Raw genomic sequence first — 6000 nt, 5'->3', positions numbered from 1 at the left:
AAGCTTGATCGTTCCTTAGAAATTGTCAGGTTAATCTTTATTTATGCAGTCTGACTATTCGATAGATTGCATGAATCTATAAAGCCAGTTTATACCAAAGTTCATAATGATGCAGTCTGAAAATATTAAATCTGAAAGGGTCTTCTGAAGTCTCTAGCCCAACAATACTCCTCCATCCCACCCCTTGCTAAAGGTGAGTGATACGAGGTTCAGAAAGTTTAAATGATCAGCTCAAAGACACACTGGTAGTTATTTATCAAACTGAAATTTGGACCAGATGTTCAGCTCATAGTCCATTGCTCTGGACTGAATTTTGCACAGGTCCCCCAAATCATATGTTGAAGCCCTAACTGTCAATGTGAGTGTACTTGGAGATGGGCCTATAAGGAGGTCATTAAGTTTAAATGAGGTCATAAGTGTGGGGCTCTGATCCCAGAGGGCTGATGCTTTGTATAAAGAGAAGGAGACTGGAGAGTTCTCGCTCTCCACCACATCAGAACATAGAGAGAAGGTGGCCATCTGCAAGCCAGGAAGAGAGCCCTCACCAGAAACCAAACCCTGCTGGAATTTTATCTTGGACTTTCCAGCCTCCAAAACTGTGAGAAAATAGATTTCTCTTATGTCAGCCACCAAGTCTACAGTATTTTGTTATGGCAGCCCAAGCAAGCCAAGACAGCTATCTTTCCTTTCCTTTTTTTTTTTTGGTCTATGACTGAATGATGAGCTCAAATCTTTTATAAGCTATCCAGTTCTACCATTGCCCATGGAATGGAGTATGGAAGCGTCCTTGATAATACATGCTCACTGGCTGAGCACACCATTGGTGATTGTACTTGTTGCCTATGTCCAAGCTCCACTGGACAGCACCAGGAAAGGAAGAACTTTAGACTTCACCTGATTTTATTTTGTCTCAGAATTTTCTAGCTTTAATCTTGCACAAATGGAGCTAGTTTTATTTTTATACTGTAAATGTCTTCTCCTTGGTTTTGTTCTTCCACTTGGTTCTATTTCTTTCCCCTTATTCTCCTAGTCCATCTCCTCCTCCGTTTTCTCCTAGAGTGCTGTGTTAATTTTGTCAAAAACTCTATAATCTTTTACAGAAGTTTATTAGTTATTCTCATTCAGGACTCACAAGAGGACACTTCTTGAATAAATGCCTCTGTCTCTCTCTGACACAAAGACAAAAGTAGAGATAAAGAAAGAGACAAGGGAGGGGAGAATTGTGTCTCCATATGAGCCAGAGAAAAAAACTAGTTTTTCCCCAGGTGCTTGCTTTGCAGTATTTTTTAGGATGGCCAATTTTCTCATATTTAAGATTAAATTTTAAGAGCTCTACTTGGAATTATAAATAGCAATAATTACCAGCTCACATATTTATTGTTGATGAGTTTTTAATTGGCTAAGAAATTTTAAGAAAAAAATGAAATATATTGCTCTCAGTCTTCCTAAATTTTTGCTCTGCTTGTCAGTCTTCTATTCTAACCCCTTCCACTGACATTCTTTTCCTGAAAAAAGAAGTAAAACTTCTAAGCCTGGCCCCAAGGCTTCGCATGATTGAATCCCTTCTAATTCTTTCAGTCTTGATGCTCATGAGTCCCTTACACAATCTCTTCCCCTAGACAAACTGGTTGATTCTTTATTTCCCCAAATCACTTTATACATTACTATCATTTTGTCATTTCTTCTTAACTGAAATATCTCCTTCCCCCAAGTACTCCCATTAACAGTGATTTCTCCTTCCTCACTAGCCCTATGTCACTTAAAGTCTGTATTAGTCATTTGTTAAAGATATGCTAATTTTTCCTAGTATTTCTCTTTCATATGTGTATGCCCTGGCTCCTTAAGAGCCAATGCTTTCTAATACTCTACCCCCAGCGCCTAACACAATACCATGCATGCTTTAGATGCTCTTTAGATTTGTTAATGGTGATAACAAAGTTGTGTAACTACTCTTACTAATACCACTCCTTACCTAATGTGCATGGAGCAGTTATCATCAAGCAAGTGCTATGCCAGGTACCTTTCATCAATTCCTTTATTTACTCTTTCCACATCATTCTAAGGTAGGTGCTCTTCGCTGTTTCACAAATAAAGAAAGTGAGGCTCGAGATGCTGTATTAAAGTGATATTTCATGACTGAATGATGGGGAAAGATACTAACACAGGTTGATGACTTCTCTGTGCCAGATACTGTATAGACATGACATCATTCAATTTTCACAATAATCCTGTGACATGGCTTCATCTGACAGATGAGAAAAATCCAACTCCAAGAGGTTAAGTCACTTGGCCAAGGTCAGGCAAGCTTTCAGGCTCCAGGTTTCCTCCTCTTGAAGATAATTGTCTTCGCAGCTGCTTTGGGGATTTGGAAAGAAAAATACTACATTACAATGTAATATGGTTTGACCAAACTTAAATTACATCTTCCCTTTAAATAAGAATTGCCAAATACAGATTGAAGAAATAGTTTATGGGTATTTAAGAATAAATAATCTACTTTAACCAATTAATGGGTGTCATTCCAACATAGTTTCGTATGTTGGGAAAATAAACTTCCTGTGGTACAAGACTCTTTCATGATAATTGATTTTAAGTCACTACTATGAGAAGAACCTGATTCACATGGCTGGTTTAGGGTATGGCCCAGAGCCTCTGAGCACAGAGTACTTGGCAGACAGCACGTGTGGAGTCTGCCGAGCAGAGGAATGGGTCTCTTTAGAGAAATACTACATTTTAAAGGGAATATTTTTTCCCCCTCTTCAGAGCACTTTCAAATCTTGGCACTAAAGAGGGGGAAATAAAGTATGTCTTTTCTTTGAAATACTGGCTTTTTCTGAAAAGACCACCCTCTCCCCAAGCCTTGGGAACTTCAAACAGTCTGACCGAGAAGTCAGAATTCCTCTGGTTGAAGACGCTGTTATCTTGAAAGCTGCTACAGGCTATAAGCTCTTAGAGGGTCCTGGAGCTCAGAGTCTGTTTGTATTCATTTTTAATAAGCTAAATGAAAAGCGGAAGAGAATTCTGAGCACGTATACAAATGCATACATAGGTGTGTACCTATATATGCATACATTCTTGTTTTTCAGCATTACAAATATATAACATTTAGTTAAACATGCACCTTATGAGCTAATTTTTTAAAAAGGAAACAAAAATCAAATACAAATGTAAATTTTATTTGAAAACTCGTGATTAGGCTTTTTTACTAAATATATTCTTGCTGCAAATTTCCTGTGAAATTTTAATTGGATTTTATACTTTTGTCTTATTTTTATGCACCTCACATTTTACTACTCTGTAGGAATTTGACACAATTTCTATGTGCTTCTCTTACCTGATATTATAGTTTAAATACATTTTAAATGCATGAATTAAAGGGCAAAATCCAAAGTCACTGACTAAGGTGAATATTAATTTTAGTGCAGTATCTCTATTTTTGGCACATTCTACCCTGTGGATACTTTCTGTATCTCCATGGCAAATCTAATTGTTGCTTGCTTTCTCCAGAGAAAAAGTCTCAGGTTATACATATGCACCCACATATGTACCCTAATAGTCTCTAAATGCATACAGATTGGAAAAATAATGACCAGAGCATTGAATTGCAGTCCAGAATATTTTGTTTTCTTGCGGTTTCCATAACTGTATCCCTCCAAGAGTTCCAAAGTCTTGAATAGTAGCATAATGTATCTTTGGGCTACATTTGACACTCTTTGAACCACACTTCACATTCACCCTATTTTCTACTCCAACCATGGCTGTGTCAACCAATCTCACACAGGTGTAACCAGAAACAGCTGGTCTCAGCACCTCCTTATTTTTGACCCAGGACTTCTGTGGTGACTTATGAGACACCTGTGTGAACCAACCAAGCCATTCTGACACAAACACAAAGCAGTACAAGGAGTCAGCCCCCCATAGGGTGATCCTTGACCAATAACAGATGTTACAAAATGGATAAATACTGCCTTCTTCCATCCTTGAGGTGAACAAATCAGAGTTACATCTTATGCACGACAGAGGGTCCCCAGCAAAACGGACCCCAGATGCCTCAGCTGTGACTAGCTTAATAACATACCCATGGACTGACATGTCCTCCTTCTGAGTCTCACATTATGCCAGTGGTTCTTAGCCATAGGTGATTTTGCTCTCCTCCCCCTTCTCAAGGATATTTGGCAGTGTCGAGAGACAGTTTTGGTTGTCACAACTCAGGAGTAGAGGCTATGGGCGTGTAGTGGGTAGAGGCCAGGGATGCTGTTAAAAATCCTACAATATATACAACAGCCCCTACAAGAGAATTATCTGGTCCTGCCTTTTAGGAAAATCTAGACCAAGATAGAGGTTACTGGGTTCTATCTACATTATCAATATCTACTACAAAGTAGTTTTAATTTAAAAAATAAATATATACACATATGTGCATACGTGTATGCATATCAGCTATCAGCTCAAACTGCCATCTTAGATTTGTTAAGTAAAAGTCCACTTGCCCTTTTAATCTGATGCAAACAGGTTTTGGGGAAAGAAATTAAAATTTAGTGATGTTAAAAAAAAAAAAAAAAGAGGCTGAAAATCAGCAATTTAAATTCAGCCTGAATGAGTTTCATAGTAATTGGGTCTGGACAGTGATGAAGCCAAAGTTTACACAAAATTTTCCATGAATCAAGGCTCTTCTTGTTCTAAATGGCAAGTCCAAACTATAATTTTTGAGGGGAATGGTTATTTTTTTTCCACAGTAGACTGTGAGTTCTTTGGAGAGAGGGTCCTCTTTCATCTCTGAATTTATCAGAGCTTACAGTTTGTCTGCTCAGCAATTGTTCAATTGGTTATTGAATTTGTGGTGGAACCAAGGTTATGCCCCAGTCCCTTGTTTCTTTCTTTCTTTCTTTCTTTTTTTAATTGGGGTATAGTTGCTTTACAATGTTGTGTTAGTTTCTGCTATACAACGAAGTGAATCAATCAACTATATGTAGACATATATCTCCTCCCTGTTGGACCTCCCTTCCCACCCCCCATCCACTGTTATTTCCAAGGAATGTGGAGAGCCTGGGATAGTAGGCTCTGGGATAGCATTGGACATTTGTAAATGTCCAATTAGCCATTTTAAAGTATTATTCCTTTGTCATCCCTAAGGATGTATTTCTTATTTTTTTCCATCATTTTGGGGTATTTTAAAAGTTTACTTTAATCAACTTTTCTGTTTGAATGTTATCATCAGTTCAGTCTTGTTTCCCACACCTTCAGAGAAGTATCTCAAAGCCCACCGAGTTTGTTTCTACCTCTTAGGAGGCAAGACAACAAAATGACTTCCTGTAAGGGATTTGGTTTACTTCAGATATGGGGCATATCTTGTCTGAATTCTTTAAACCCCTCAGAATCTACAAAATTGGCCAAAGGGGAAGAAAAAATTGTCAAAAGTATTCTGATCTTTCATTTATACCCTGAACAGGGAACTTTTCCCCATGTCATTCAATTACATTCTAAAAGTTCAATGAAATTAAGAAGAGAGAACCGTATTCACTTTTTGTTAAATTTGAGTTCAAATTTGAGAGAGTGTACAGTTCAACTAAACTGAGTCCCTCATTTCAGGAATTGAAACATTTAACTTCTCTATGTGCAGACCTAGAAGAGCCTTCATTATTAGTAAATTGTGTTGCTTCCTCTGAGCAGAATTTTCTTTAATTATAGAACAATGGCATTGCCATCTTACATATCTGCTTTACGTCTTCTAAAGAGCCAATCATAGAATTAGTATCAGACACAGCACTCAGGTGGAAGAAGAAAACAAGAAGATAGGCAAATGAGAAAATTATAATTTCTCATGATGACAGTGCACCTTCTCAAAAAACAGAAATGTTATGTAACCCTGAATGAACTTCTGACTTCAGTTCTGCTCTATGATCTATGACCTTGGAGATTTTGGCCTTCTCTTTACCAAGGAGGCACAAAAATATAGTATTCATTCTCCTAAAACATTAGCAGGAGTTTAAAAGATCCATG

Source organism: Balaenoptera musculus, chromosome 12 (assembly GCF_009873245.2).
Source record: "Balaenoptera musculus isolate JJ_BM4_2016_0621 chromosome 12, mBalMus1.pri.v3, whole genome shotgun sequence".
Classification (NCBI taxonomy): Eukaryota; Metazoa; Chordata; class Mammalia; order Artiodactyla; family Balaenopteridae; genus Balaenoptera; species Balaenoptera musculus.
This window is presented reverse-complemented; position numbering follows the sequence as displayed.